Source organism: Amblyraja radiata, chromosome 19 (genome assembly GCF_010909765.2).
Source record: "Amblyraja radiata isolate CabotCenter1 chromosome 19, sAmbRad1.1.pri, whole genome shotgun sequence".
Lineage (NCBI taxonomy): Eukaryota > Metazoa > Chordata > Chondrichthyes > Rajiformes > Rajidae > Amblyraja > Amblyraja radiata.
In genome coordinates, this window is record NC_045974.1 from 4,199,849 (window position 1) to 4,216,408 (window position 16,560).

The 16,560-nt window shown below is 42.2% G+C and overlaps 1 protein-coding gene across 2 annotated transcripts in view; it reads right to left on the bottom strand.

Moving 5' to 3' along the window:
• pacsin2 (protein kinase C and casein kinase substrate in neurons 2) overlaps nucleotides 1-16,560 on the bottom strand; it is a 60,428-nt gene that overhangs the window by 29,902 nt on the left and 13,966 nt on the right. For both annotated transcript variants that reach the window (XM_033037493.1, XM_033037492.1), the window contains exon 2: nucleotides 11,562-11,622. The gene's annotated coding sequence lies outside the window, so the exon portion shown is untranslated. The remainder of the gene's footprint in view (nucleotides 1-11,561; nucleotides 11,623-16,560) is intronic.

Consider the following 16,560-nt stretch of genomic DNA (forward strand, 5'->3'; position numbering starts at 1 on the left):
AGCTCTGAGGCCGAGTCGGGTCTCCGCTGCCGCTGCCTCCGCCACAGCTTCGGGGCCGAGTCGGGTCTCCGCTGCTGCTACCTCCGCCACAGCTTCGGGGCCGAGTTGGGTCTCTGCTGCCGCTACCTCCGCCACAGCTTCGGGGCCGAGTCGGGTCTCCGCTGCCGCTACCTGCGCCACAGCTTTGGGGCAGAGTCCGGTCTCCGCTACCGCTGCTGCCGCCGCTGCTGCCGCCACAGCTCCAGGTCCGAGTCGGGTCTCCGCTGCTGCTGCCGCCGCCACAGCTCCTGGGCCGAGTCGGGTCTCCGCTGCTGCTGCCGCCGCTACAGCTTCGGGGCCGAGTCGGGTCTCCGCTGCCGCTGCTACTGCCGCCACCGCCACAGCTTCGGGGCCGAGTCAGGTCTCTGCCGCTGCTGCCGCTGCTACAGCTCCGATGCCGCCAGCTCTGCCATTAGGCCTCGGCGCAGACGGAGACGGGGAATACGACCGAAGAAAAAGTCGCATCCCCCGAAGGAAGAGACCAAAGCATGTTTCTCGCACCCCACCCACACACAAACACAACTTAATAAAACAAAATTAACTAAAACATGACAAGGAACAAAACAAAAGAAAAAAAACAGACGGACTGCAGGTGGGCCGCAGCTGTTAAGCAAGCGCCGCCATCTTGGGGACATCAGGTTGCATGTATTTTCAGAGAGCATTACCAAAGGGCAGCAAGTTGATCAGAATCAGGGCAAGAGAGGCATTAGAAAACAATGGATCAGGTCGCAAGAAGAAGGGTTACTGGATGTGAGCAGTTAGATACAAGTGTGGGCTCACCTTGGTGGATGACTATACCCCTCAAGGGCTATTTCAGTAGAGTAGAACGTTTGGTTTAAGGGTTTGGCACCTTGATGGCTGAGGCAGAGGAAGTAAGGGGTGTTAAATAACTTAAATTGGATGAACAGAGTTCTCAGGAGAGCTAGACACAAAATACTGGAGTAACTCAGCGGGACAGGCAACATCTCTGGAGAGAAGAAATGGGTAACGTTTTGGGTCGAGACCCTTCTTCAGACTCAGGAGAGCTGCAAGGCTGCAAGGCTGCAAAGATGAGATGGGACAAGACAATGGAGAGATTTAAAAACCGCACAAGTACAATAACCTAGCCTCAATTATTCTTCCTCAAAATCCAAACCTGTTACAATTCTCTACATTAAGAGTACACTTTGGGTCTCATTATTTCTCACCTACGTGTTTTACAGAAAGTCAATTCTAATTTTACCTTCCCTTAAATTCCTCCCTACCTATATGTGTGCCACTACAAACTAAAATCCATAACTTCATTGTTCTTACTCCTTTTCCCATTTGTCAGTAGTGCATTCCCTCCAGATTAAACTCATTATTTCTGTTTTTCTTCTTGTTCTGTTTTAGGTAGATCCCTCCCATCTCCTCCTCTTTTAATTCAATCTTGTTGCCTTCCATTTCTTGATTTTGGGTGCACTGGTATAAAATACTCATCTTAACCCATCATTTTTCAGCCTGAAGGAGTCTGAAGAAGGGTCTCGACCCAAAACGTAACCTCTTCCTTTTCTCCAGAAATGCTGCCTGACCTGCAGAGTTACTCCATCACGTTGCGTCTATCTTCATTGTAAACCAGCATCTGCAGTTCCTTCCTGCACACTTTTCAGCCACACTTGATTCTCACAAGCGCAAAGCTCTTTTCTGTGCTTCATGATTCAACTCACGGACCTTGTGCTTCCTGCACCTCTCCATCTATGCAACCTCATGGCTTATCTTTCCCCAAGGTTGCAATCAAATTCAACCATCTCTCACCACATCCCAGTATCTCCCTTCTGATTCCACTTTCTTCTACAACCAACCCTGGAACAAACATTCCACATCACTTACACCAGCACAGTTAAACACATCCATCCCAAGTGTTATTACTGTTTAAATCCTGAGCACGTCACACTTGCATTTGGTTGTTTAACATTGAATGGAACTTGTTTACGGAACAAATTCCAAAGGGGATTTTCCAAATAGTCTCAGCGCAAATGGAGAAATAGGAGCATCTGAAAGTATGCAGATTTTGTTCTGCACGGTGATGCAGCGGTAGAGTTGCTGCCTTGCAGTGTTTGCAGTGCTGGAGACCCGGGTTCAATCCCAACAGAATTTGCACCTTCTCCCCGTGACCACGGGTTTTCTCGGAGATCTTCGGTTTCCTCCCACACTTCAAAGACGTACAGGTATGTAAGTTAATTGTCTTGGCGTACATGTAAATTGTCCCTAGTATGTGTAGGATAGTGTTAATGTGCAGGAATCGCTGGTTGGTGCAGACTCAGTGGGCCAAAGGGCCTGATTCCGTGCTGCATCTCTAAAACTAAAAACTAAAATTTTGCGTTTCTTTCCTGCACCCCTACAGGGTAATCAAATTAAATAATTTAACTGCCATTTTGCCATGTAACACATTTAACTAAGTTAAACTGTGGTTTGAATCCTAAAATTCAACTAGATAGGCTCTTTTCAGTTGGGAACAACACCAACCAGTGACACCTTAACATTCTTACAGTCTGGTCTATACTATGAGATTACATCCACAGCACAAAGCATAAAAAAGCATTAATGCAAGGCATGGATTTCATTTCATTATTTCCTTCTGACGTTGGAGGCCATTCTGTCCTTTGATTCTATGCTGGTTCTCAGAGCAATCCTTCAATAGCACTGCCCCTCTTACATTTCTTCAGCCTCTCATGCCTATTACCCCGATTCTCCCACTACCTCCTGGGTTAAGCATGCTTTACAATGCCCATTCAACCTATCAATCAGCACGTCCTTCAAATAGAAACATAGAAATTAGGGGCAGTAGGCCATTCAGTCCTTCGAGCCCGCACCGCCATTCAATATGATCATGGCTCATCATCTAAAATCAGTACCCCATTCCAGCTTTTTCCCCCACGTCCCTTGATTCCTTTAGCTCTAAAAGCTAAATCTAACTCTCTCTTGAAAACATCCAGTGAATTGGCCTCCACTGCCTTCTGTGGCAGAGAATTCCACAGATTCACAACTCTCTGGGTGAAAAAGTTTTTCCTCATCTCAGTCCTAAATAGCCCACCCTTTATTCTTAAACTGTGACGCCTGGTTCTGGACTCTCCCAACATCGGGAACATCTTTCCAGCATCTAGCCTGTCCAATCCTTTAAGAATTTAATATGTTTCTATAAGATACCCTCTCATCCTTCTAAATTCAAGTAAATACAAGACCCGTTGACCCATTCTTTGATCATATGTCAGTCCCGCCATCACGAGAATTTACCTGGTGAATCTACACTAGAATCAACCGCGAGTTCCTGGAGCTGTATAGCAGCTGCACTCACTGCACTGCTACAGCCTTAATTGCAATCAAGAATTTTACTAAACCACCAAGATGATTATTGCTTATTATCTCTGACTGTGAGCTTCACATACATACATGACCATTAAAATTTCAAATTCAAAAGAATGATTTATTTAAACAAGTGTTTCCTCTAGACACTATAAAAGCAGTGAACGTTATCCACTGTGGGGATCAGTAACCCCACAGGTCCAACATGCAAAGAAAGCAAAACAAGTAAACAATTTGGAATTGTGTGTTTAATGCCCCATTTCCTTTTTAATCAAAATCTTCCTGTCTTTAACACCAATCCCCATCCCCGAGGTGCTTTCTCTAAACAAACATTGCAGGTTCAACAAAGCACTAAACTTAGCTCACAGGGATTACCCTCTCCACACTAGAAGCTGCCCTCAATTCATGCTGAGGGAGGACAGTATAATAGAAAGCCAGAATTACATGAGAACTAAATCAAACTGTTTTTGATACTTGAACTAAGTGTTAATATGCTTATTATTAATTAGGGAAGAAATTCTTCTTCTGGAGTTACGAGTATTTGGAATAGTTAAGTGTCCCTATGTAATGTAGATAAGTCTCCATTTGAAAAGTCAACCTAGTTTCAACGAATAATTTTTGTTCATTAAATTGGCTGGCTTTCAGCCCAAATTGATTAAACAACCCTAAAAGAATGAAGAATTTCAAGTGAATGTTATATTTAATACAAATCAGCTTTTTGGAATTGAACGGATTGCCTTAAAAAAAAACTGGAAACCAAACTCTCACTACAAAATAGCCATATCCACAGATCAATCTAATAAACATGTTTAAGAAAGAACTGCAGATGCTGGAAAAATCGAAGGTATGACAAAAATGCTGTTGAAACTCAGTTGAGGCAGCATCTATGGAGTGAAGGAATAGGTGACGTTTTGGGTCGGTGTCGACCCGGAATGTCACCTATTCCTTCTCTCCATAGATGCTGCCTCACCCGCTGAATTTCCCTAGCATTTTTGTCAAACTAATGAACATAGCGAGTTTATGGCAGGGGTCACAGAAAACACCATCAAAAGGCACATAACGCTGTACAAATCGTCTAAACAGTATATTAATTACCAGATGTTAATGTCTGTGCAAGTATACCTTTCAAAAGCCAGATAGGTGTAGAATTACATACAAACTTGATTAGGACACGAGACACGATGCCAAGTCATAAACTTATAGGGATAACGCTTTAAAGGGACTTTTTCATTTCGAATTTCAAACGTGCATTGGCATAACAGTGCATTTAAAATCTTTTGGCATCCTCCATTATATTTTGATTATATGTTGCAGCCTTCACTTTACAATTAAAACAGTCCATCACTTGTCTACCAGGTTTAACACAGTGTATAAGTTGTGCCTCAGCTGCTTCTGTCGACACTCCCCAAAATTCCAAGAAGGCTACAAAAATATTTGTGCTTCAAGCTCAAGACAGATGCTTTGATAACAGAAACTCCTCTTTAAAACAAAAGGAACCATGCCAATTTTATTCATTACTACAGTGTTGAAAGATAACTACAAGACGTTGTCACATACACTGACAGACAATACTTTCAGGCAAAAAATGATGGCAGCATCTGTGGATGAATATGGACAAAAAATGTTTTTGGTCAGGACTGAAGTCGAGGCAGAAAACTGGGAAAAGGAGGTAGGAGTGAAGCAAAGCCTGATAAGTGATAGGTGGATATAGGTGAGGATGGATGATTGGCAGATGGTAGAGATAGTTGCAAATGGCTAGAAGTGAATAGGAGACAAAATGGTGTCAGATCTAGAAAGAAGAGTGAAATGCAAAGCTGGAGGAAGGGATATGGGTGGAAGAGGGGATATACAAAAGAACTGATATATCCCCTATTTCCCCTCGCCCCTGCTCCCTTCCATTCATACCCCTCCCTCTGGCTTCACATTTCACTCCTCCTCCTCCTCTTATCTGACACAAATGTCGTCTCCTTCCCACCTCCAGCATTGTCATAATCTCCACCCATCTGCCAATCATCCTCACCTATATCCACCTATCATTGCCAGGTGTTTCCCTAAGCCACTTCACTTTGCCTGATTCTCCCTCTTCTTCAATCGGCCTGAAGAAGGGTCCCGACCTGTCCAATCCCTCCGCAGATGCTACCTGACGCGTTGAGTCCCCCCAGCAATTTGTTTTGTGCTCAAAATACCAATATCAGCAGTTTTTTGTGTTTTGATAGTTTTGCGGAGGCCTCCTGTTTCCATCTGTACACAAAGGATGTCTTCTTTCCACATAAAAAGCAATAGTGCATTAATTTAATCTCAATGTAAGATAAGGCTCCCTTTAGTCATTGTAACTCTGGTACAAAGATTGGCAACTCTAATTATTCAAAATATATAAAGACTTGACTCCCAGTGTATGATCTGTTGCAAGAAGGCATTGGCACCATATTGCCATCTGGAAAATTGCAAGCGAAGAAAAATGTACGTGCTTGTACAAAATACATGTGCAAATACAAAACTCCTAAATCTAGCAGCAGCACATCTGAGCACTTCCCTCCCCCCTCATCCCACCATTGAGCCCAGTAGTGGATCATTGAGGTCTCAGAGGACATTTGCATCCAACAACTTGGCTTACTGGCAGGAACGGCTGATAAACAACAGTGACGTCATTCAGTTGAACGTGTTATTTTTAATGTACTAAATGTTAGGAAGAATTTTTATTAAAAATTAATATGTTTGTGATTAGTTAGAGCCTCGTAGGTTACAGGGAGAAGGCAAAAGAATGGGGCTGAGAAGGAAAATCCAATCATAAGATCATGTGATAAGAGCAAAAATAGGTCATTTGGTCCTTCAAGTCTACTCTGCCATTCAATTATAGCTGATCTATCTCCCCCTCCTAACCCCACTCTCCTGCCTTCTTCCTATAACCTCTGACACCCGTACTAATCAAAAATCTATCTCTGCCTCGGATATATCTACTGACTTGGCGTCCACAGCTTTCTGTGGCAAAGAATCCCAGAGATTCATTACCCTCTGATGAAAGAAATTCCTCCTTATCTCCTTCCTAAAAGAACATCCTTTAATTCTGAGGCTCTAGACTCTCCCACTAGTGGAAACATCCACTCCACATCCACTCTATCCAAGCCTTTCACTATTCTGTACGTTTCAATGAGGTCCCCCCTCATTCTTCTAAACTCCATCGAGTATGGACCCAGTGCCGTCAAACGTTCATTATATGTTAACCCACTAATTCCTGGGATCATTCTTTTAAACTCCTCTGGACCCTCTCTGGAGCCAGCACTTCCTTCCTTAGATATGGTGCCCAAAATTGCTCACAATATTCCTGACCAGCGCCTTATAAAGCCTCAGCATTACATCCCTATTTTTGTATACAAGCCCTCTTGAAATAAATGCTAGCATTGCGTTTGCTTTCTTTACTATCGATGAATGAATGGTGGAGTAGACTCGATGGGCCGAATGGCTTAATTCTGCTCCTATGTCTTGTCTTTGTATTTTGTTAGTATTTCAATGTATTTTTAATCAACTCAAATTTTGAATGATTTTTTAAAAAAGTTAGTCTATTTAAGGAGTTCTGAGATGATAATCAGAAACATTTAAAAATGTTTCAAAACTCCTTTGGTAGAGGCAGGCAGCTTGTTGATCTTCAGGTGAGAGGTGCTTTACTGGATTTAGCACCGGCTGAAAATTGGCGTATTGGTTTTCGATTACGTCCTGGGATATGCACTGAAGCCGTTATCAAAATGCTGGAGTAACTCAGCGGGACAGGCAACATCTCTGGAGAGAAGGAATGGGTGACGTTTTGGGTCTGAAGAAGGGTCTCGACCCAAAATGTCACCCATTCCTTCTCTCCAGAGATGTTGCCTGTCCCGCAGAGTTACTCCAGCATTTTGTGTCTACCTTCGATTTAAAACAGCATCTGCAGTTCTTTCCTACACACAAAGCTGTTATCAAGGTCCATAGTGGAAAGGCCACATTTTATGGCTCACTTACAATTACACACACAAGAGATTAGAAGCAATTTGCAGCCTTGCTGAATTTAAAAGATGAACCTTGATAAAATAAACACTGCCTCTACTCCCAGGCCGCCTTTGAAAACAGACATTCCAGGAGATGGCCAAATGTCCTTTCTGCAGAGGGTGACCTGTGAGTATGTGGCAACACTGAGATTCCAATTGCACATGAAAGATGTGACAGAGAAGGCTTTCCTCACCCTTCTCAGATACAATGGTTTGGCCCTCTGAACAACAAGGCTGGACTGTGGTGTGCCTCAGTCTGAAGAAGGGTTTCGGCCCGAAACGTTGCCTATTTCCTTTGCTCCATAGATGCTGCTGCACTCGCTGAGTTTCTCCAGCATTTTTGTGTACCTTCGATTTTCCAGCATCTGCAGTTCCTTCTTAAACAAGGCTGGACTGGTCAGGATTACAAGTGGGAATTTTGAACAATGGACCAGGTTCAACATGATCCGGAGAAAGACCAGATAATAACTTCCACTGAACACATGGTTTGTTGGTAAGGAAGCAGAGGGTGATGGGAGAAGGATGTTTTTCTGACTGGAGGCCTGTGATAGTGGTGTGCCTCAGGGCCAGGCCCGGGCCATTTGTTCTTTGTCATCTATATCAACAACTTGTACAACATTGTACAAGGAATGGTGAGTCATTATGCAAATGATATAGAAATAGGTGGTATCATAGATCAGTGAAGAAGGTTATCAAGAATTACAGCTGGATCATGAACAGCTGAGTATGTGGGCTGAGGAATGGCAAATGGAGTTTAATTCCATTCCAGTGTCACAGCTGCCGTCCTGGTGCCGTCGCAACAACCTAGAACTCAATGCTCTTAAGACAGTGGAATTGATTGTAGACTTTAGGAAAGCTCCCCCTCCCTTCACCCCACTCACCATCAACAGCACCACAGTCACATCTGTGGAGTCTTTTAAGTTCCTGGGAACCATCATCTCCAAGGACCTTAAGTGGGGGGCTATCATCTACTCCACAGTCAAAAAGGCACAACAGAGGATGTACTTCCTACGGCAGCTGAGGAAGCACAATCTGTCACAGGCAATGATGGTCCAATTCTACAAGTCTGTTCTCACCTTCTCCATCATGGTCTGGTTTGGCTCAACCACCAAGCACGACACCTGGAGGCTGCAGCGAATCCTCCGATCAGCAGAGAAGGTTATTGGCTGCAACCTTCCCTCCACTGATGAACTGTACACTGCAAGGGCCAGGAAGCGAGCGGGCAAGATCATCTCTGACCCCTCTCACCCTGGCCACAAACTATTTGAATCACTTCCCTCTGGAAGGCGACTCCGGACTGTCAAAGCTGCCACAGCCAGACATAAAAACAGTTTTTATCCATGAGTAGTTGCTCTATTCAACAGCCAAAAATCTGTAGCTTCCCTTTGATCTGGTATTTTGTTGGTTCAAATGCTTGATCAATGGTGTTTTATCATTAATGTCTTATTATTAATGTTTAGTGTTTTCCGAGTCATTCGTAATTGTCACTGTATGTCATGTTGTTACTTGTGGGCAGAGCACCAAGGCAAATTCCTTGTATGTGAATACTTGGCCAATAAACTTACTTACTTATTCAGATGGTGAATGCAAGGAATTGCATTTTGGGACATTTAACCAGGGTAGGACTCATAGTAAACAGTAGGGCCCAGGGGAGGGTTGTTGAACTGAAGCACTGAGAACGTACATACTTCCCTGAAAGTGGTGTCACAGGTGGGGAGGATGGTGAAGAAGGCTTTTGCCCCACTGGCCTTTAGCAGTCAGGGCATTGAGTATGTAAGTTGGGACACTATGTTGTAGTTTTATGAGATGTTGGGAGCTAGAGGCATGGTGTTTACCTAGATACATTAAAGTACGCATTGGTAGAGTTGGTCGGTACGGTGGCGTAGTGGTAGAGTTGCTGCCTTACAGTGCCAGAGATCCAGGTTCAATCCTGATGATAGGTACTGTCTGTACTGAGTTTGTACATTCTCCCTGTGACATAGTGGGTCTTCTCTGGGTGCTCCAGTTGACTTGCAGGTTAATTGGCTTCTGTAAATTGTCCCTTGTGTGTTGGGGTAGAACCTGTGTACAGATGATCGTTGGTTGGCGTGGACTCGGTGGGCCTGTTTCCACACTGCACCTCCAATCTAAACAGTATATCATTGATGGTTTCCCAATTCTAGTACACTCTCTCCGCTTGATCTTCAAGACAAACTATAGTTAAGAATAAACTACCATAACTTTCACTACAATCACATTCAATCACCTGGTCTATGACAAGCACCACCCTGAGTTAGGCGGTGCTGCCTTCTTCACAATTGCATAATTCAGCTATTTATAAGTACTTCTACTTCAGCTCTTTATGCACACGTTGTTCCTAGGCTTCTCAAATTTGGCAACTGCTCGTTTTTATGTGTTTGGTTTGGAAGGCGAATTCCTCAGAGGAGATGTGTACCAACCACCAATCCTCTCATCGTACAATCACTCTGCCAACATTCAAGAGAGTCCCTCATTTCGTTGCCAAGCTCTCATAGAAAACAAGTTCCCCACCCTTTGCACACAGTGATTCAAGCAGCACCAAGACTTGTTCAAACACATTTTTGACGACTCTGTGGTGGAAGGTGCTGTGGTTCAGCAAGATCCCGGGAAGAAAGAAGGTCTCTCATTCAGTCTGGAACTGATCAGTGGGATGTTGATGGATAGAAAGAGAAGTTTGTAATGCAGAGATCACCAGTAATTCCAAGAGCTTATTTCCAACAAATGGAGATCAGATTCTACTGTGAATGCATCCGCAGTAGCTCATCTAACTTTTTTTTAAATTCCCCCCTTCCTTCCAATAACCTACAGCAAACTCTCACTCTCCTCTATTTGGGTGCTTTCAATAAATAAACCTTGGACTGAAACAGTCAGTATTAATAACAATGATTGTGAAATTAAGACTGTCAATAATAAATCCAGAGACACAAGAGATTGCTAGAATCTAGAACAACAAAGAAACAATCTGCTGGAGGAACTCGATGGGTTGAACACCTATGGGGCTGAGGAATGATGCAGGTCTTGACCTGCAATGTCAACCATTGCTTTCCCTCTACAGATGCTGCTCGACTTTGCCCAGTTCCTCCAGTAGATTGTTTGTTGTCATAAAAATCAATCTGGTTCATTGACACACTTCATGGAAGGAAAACTGCCTTGACTAACACTCATGTGATTGCAAACCCACAATAATGTGGCATATACTTCCCCACGCTTTAAATAGACCACCAAGCCATTCAGTCAGGGTCAATAAAAAAAGAAGATGCTGGGAGCAAGTCAGCAAAGAGAAACAGAGTTAATATTTCAGGTCAAAGACCCTTTTGTTCCAATGATGAGCCTTTGGCCTGAAGCAGTAACTTTGCTGCTCTTTTATGGAAACAGAAAGTAAACATAAAAAAAGACTGCCAAATATAGTTGCATTTGCAGTTTCCTTTTTCCAGAGAAGCTGTAAGTTGATGAGTATCTAGCACTTCCGCTTTCCTGCATCTGCAGTTTATTTCATTTTCAATCTTTAAAAAATTTATTTTATAAAATGTGTTATACGGAAAGCTTGATATGAAGAGGAAGTTTTAAACCATTCTTGCATCAAGCGAATATGGGAGACACATCATAACACCCAAAAACAAAAATGTGTCCAAATGCATGTCCTTTATAGTCAGCTTTCATCACGAACAAAATAAAAGATGATCAGCGATAAAGAATCATCGTTTATTGACAGACAATTTCAATTATAACTTGGTACAGTGACTCAACGTACCTCCAGAGCACTAATAACATTTCATAGAGCCATTAGGGCAGATGACCAAAGGATACGTCAAATCATTTGTTATAAGAATGGTTAAGACAGTTGAGTGGAGTTGGCCTCAGTTGAACAATGCTCAGAAAACCCAAATGATGGTGAAGAATCAAGTTAACAGAGGATTGAAAGGGATTAGGAGAAAGGATAGGGTGAACCACTTGGAGATATGAAAATAAAGTTTTAGAATTGCTTAACTAAATTGCTGTCTAAATAAGCACATGGCTGTTTGGTGAATGGAGTACAGCAGGAATGTTTAGGATGAGCTCCAATGCAAGACGAGAGGACATAGCAAATACTACATAGCACAGACACAGAAATATATCTCAATGTGCACACAAACCTTCTGCACCTGGTGCCTAGAAATACCTAGTTACCTTGTCGTCAGTTGATCAATTGGAAAAGCTTCACATCCCACAGCACGGTTTCCTTTGCTGCCTGTGGTACACAAAATATATTTGTATGAGAATTCATTTAACATAAAATAATCTTTGTAAATTAAATAATGAATTCACTAATGTCCTCCAGGTTTGCCTACGTTTAAACCCTGACCCAGTCTTGCAGCAGGACTGTGTGATTAATACACTCTGTAATGATTCAAGTGGTGACAAAATTGCACAAATAATCATTCAGCAGAAAGTCTGTACAGATGTGGGCTTTCCAGTCATGTCTGGATCTCAAAACTAATTAATGCTGACTTGCTATTCATTTCTGGCCTTTTTATTTAATTTTAGCTTTCTAATGTTAAACGTATTTTCCAAATTCAAGCAGCTCTGACTACATTGTAATTTAATGACCAAGCATTGCTATTCTCACTATCCTATGATGGCTTGCTATTCCATTCCTAAAAGCAGTTATGAGTCAACCGTATTGTTCAGTCAGGACTTGCATACAGGCCACACCGGATATGATCAGGTATTCATTTCCCTAAAGCACACTTGTCTCAGGATGGGGTTTTAACATGCTATATTTGTAGATGCCTTTATCTCTTACTAATTATTTATTCCAGAATACATAATTCACTGAATTTACATTCTGCAGCTGCCAAGTGGAATTTAAAACCTTGTCTCTATTCACTGGCTTTTGGATTACTTGGTCAGCAACAATAACTGCTGCACTCCTTGCTTTTTCATTTCCTCTTTTCTACATTTTTAATTTCTTCAGGCTGAAGATTTAATAAACAATTTTCATAAACTGAAAATATGCACGTTCACAGGCCTAAGGAAAAAAAAAAACTATTCTACAACAGTTACTATAGCTGTGATTACATGGCATGCATTGTTGCTGCTATCAACACAGGATGTGAAGATTTATAACAAAGAATTTTCCAAATTATTAACGTATATGAACCAACCTCTACCAAGAGTACATACACAATGGACCATCAAAAGCATCTGGTCTAAATTCATCCACCTGCTTCCGGACTAAAATACTTGTAAAAAAATATTTTAGGTGAGGTCATCTTTTTTTTTTGCTGCCCCACCAGCAATCTGCACAATTTTATCTTATTGCAAAACCTAGAAAGAAATTAAACCTGGAGTCTACTTATCTCGAGTCTCTTTAGAGGAAACAGTGGGACTCACTATATTACAGTTGTATAGCTAAGAGGCATTAGCCTTGCGTATGCAATGGAGCAGATGGTCTCCAGATGTTAAAAATAACAGTCTCTGTTCTGCAACTGAATCGGACCACATTTGACGTATCAAATCCTATGATCTCTGAAAACAATTATCAATCTCAGTCTTAAAAAAAGTTGAAGAGTGCCTGTTTCCTCCATCAGATTCCCCCCCCCCCCCCCCCAATATCAAAGAACACACTTTCTTTACTGAAAGGGTCATTGAAGGATCTGAATACAAGCTGGGTGACAGAGCAGTGGAATACAACGGGAACACTGCATTGTCAATGGTGTTATCCTTCATATGAGATTCTAAACTAATAACTTGTCCATATGTACATGGGCAATATTTAGAGTATCAATTAATTATATACCAAATACATTTATTATGCACAAGGCTTTTTTTCCCCCCACAGAAAGTACAGTATAATGCCAACAACCTGTTGCGATGAACACATTATTGACTAACCAGTGATATTCCTCGAAAGCCCAAAATATATTCCACAAATAAATTGGGTGCAGACTATTCCACATGACCAACTTGCGATTTCAGCTATTTTAATTAAACTGTATGGAACTAAAGTTGACCTAAAGGAGACAAATCCACAGGAAAGAAATTGTTGCCAGCATTACATTGGATAAGGGAATCATTTTTGGAACTCTACAGGAGCACGACATTATAATGCTAAAATGGCGACTGCAGTGCACAAACACTCATGTGGCAACAGGGTGACACAAAAGACTGTAGATGCTGGAATCTTGAGCAAAGAACGAAGTGCTAGAGAAACTCAGGCAGTATCTGCGGAGGGAATGGACGGATGATGTTTCGGGTCGGGACAATTCATCCGACTGCTGGAAAAGGCTTCCACCCAAATCCCTCCATCCCGCTTCACATTTCACTGGCCTTCTCTCCTTATCCAACAACCTTTGTCTCCTTTTTACCTCCAGTCTTTGGAACTTACTACACACACCTGCCCCCCCACCACCTTCATCTACTTATCACATACCAGCCTTTGCTCAACCTTCACCTCTCGTTTCCAGTTTCTCCCTCCCCTCCCCCCCCCCCCCCCATCAGTCTGCCTGACCAGTTGAGTTCCTTCAGCACCTTTTTCCTTACTTTTGTACGTTGTTACCTTTGCAACAAAGGCTAATGTTAAATTCACTATACTAATTGCTTACTGTACCAGCAGGGTGACCATGTATTTCCTATACAAAAACTGCTGGATCCATCTGTATAGCTGTATAGGATATGGGGGAAAAATTCGGAACGGGGTACTGATTTTGGATGATCAGCCATGATCATATTGAATGGCGGTGCTGGCTCGAAGGACCAAATGGCCTACTCCTACACCTATTTTCTATGGTTTTACATTCCAACACACTCCATGGACACAATATTCTTCTTTTGTATCTGCTCTAAAGTGGATAAGCTTATATTTCACCATATTACGCCCAGTCAAACTTTTAATCACTCATTTAACCTTTAATAGATGGTGTCCTCTTCACAACTTTCTTCCCAATTTCCATACTGGCAGAAAATGGAGCTGCAATGTACTCCATCCTTTCATCCAAGTCATTAACCTGTAAAGAGCCACTTTGTCAAATGTCTTCTGGAAACTAGCTCCCTATTTGGCAGATACACAGGACTGCATCTAAAATGACTTGTTCTGATTATTTGCTTCAGAAACAAGCATTGGAAGCCTCTACCGTTACCGCATTTCCCCTTGTTGACAACCAAAGGAATCAACATTTACTTTTGCTAATTCCTTCCTCTGGGTCATTTAATCTTGGTTTATTTTCTCCATCCTCTGTCAGTTTTTAAACACTTTAAATCTTCTTTACAATCCTTACCTACTTTACATACATAGAACAGTACAGCACAGGTGTAGGCCCTTCAGCCCATAACGTCTGTGCCAAACATGATGCCAAACTCAACTCTCACATAATCTGTATACATCCATTCCCTGCATATCAAAATGCCTATCCTGAAGCCTCTTAAATAGGTTTATTCTCACGATGGAGGGACAGGCATATTATAAAAGAATGGATCAACTGGGCTTATATTCACTGGAATTTAGAAGGATGAGAGGGAATCTTATTGAGACATATTAAATTATTTAGGGATTGGACAGGCTAGATGCAGGAAAAATGTTCCTGATGTTGGGGGAGTCCAGAACCAGGGGTCACAGTTTAAGAATAGGGGGTAGGCCATTTAGGACTGAGATGAGGAAAAACATTTTCACCCAGAGAGTTGTGAATCTGTGGTTCTCTGCCACAGAAGGCAGTGGAGGCCAATTTACTGGATGTATTTAAGAGAGAGTTGGATATACAATGCCTTCCATAATGTTTGGGACAAAGACCCATCATTTATTTATTTACCTTTGTACTCCATAATTTGATATTTGTAATAGAAAAATATCACGTGGTTAAAGTGCACATTGTCAGATTTTAATAAAGGTCATTTTTTATACATTTGGGTTCCACCATGTAGAAATGACGGCAGTGTTTATGCATAGTCCCCTCATTTCAGTGCCACCCGTGTGACTGGGACCCAACGGGTCCCACTTAGTCTAGTCTCCTTTAAACTTTGCCCCTGTTCTCCACTGGGATACTGCCCTTTAATTCTGGACCCGTTCATTCCCAGATGTAAGCACTCCATTGATGGCCTTAGTTTCAGCTATCAATGTATTAAACTTTGGAAGTCCATAAGCTGTCTTGCCTCTTAATTCTCTTTCAGATACATCTTAAAGATGACATAATTGTCCAAGACTCTGGTCAAATTCGAGGCATACTTTTTTGGATTATATGATGTTTCATTATATTTTAAAAGTTGTAATGTGAATACAATATTGTTGCCGAACATCAACTCAGTTTAGTTTTGGTTGATTTCTTGCTGTAGCTCCTCAAATATTGGAAGCTATCCGGAGATGGTTACATTTTTATTAGTTCCACACTTTTCGCAATCACTAAAGGACTTTTAGCTGTACCATTTTTGATATTTGGGTGCAGACAGGAGGACATGGGTGGCTTTTTTTATTGTTTAAGAAGGAACTGCAGATGCTGGAAAATCGAAGTTAGACAAAAGTGCTGGAGAAACTCAGCGGGTGCAGCAGCATCTATGGAGCGAAGGAAATAGGCAACGTTTCGGGCCGAAACCCTTCCGGGTTTCAGCTCGAAACGTTGCCTATTTCCTTGAGGGTTTCGGCCCGAAACGTTGCCTATTTCCTTCGCTCCATAGATGCTGCTGCACCCGCTGAGTTTCTCCAGCACTTTTGTCTTAAATTTCGGCCCGAAATGTTGCCTATTTCCTTCGCTCCATAGATGCTGCTGCACCCGCTGAGTTTCTCCAGCACTTTTATCTACCTTGGCTTTTTTATTTCTAGCACGTGGTTACGGGAATGCCAAGAACTTGTGCAGAGCGGGGCAAGCAACTGAGGGCAAGGAGGAGATGGCCTTTCAGAAAACCTAGGCACTCAGGATATTAGGAAGATCAATGCTGACTGACCACAATAGTGTGGAAGGTGTCTGCAATCCCATGCAGATGAACTCACTGACAGCTGGCTGGCACCTGTTGCAGCTACAATTGCAATTTCTGAGTCCTGGAAAACTGCATTGCAGTTAGATGATGGGAATATGAAGAGCATTTTCATACCAACTGTAGCTTGCAAATCCTAAGTCAATATGATTGAGCCACACCAAATGGTACAATGTAAATCAAAGGTGAAGAGGGATGCAAGGTGGAGGCTTAAATATTAAGCTAT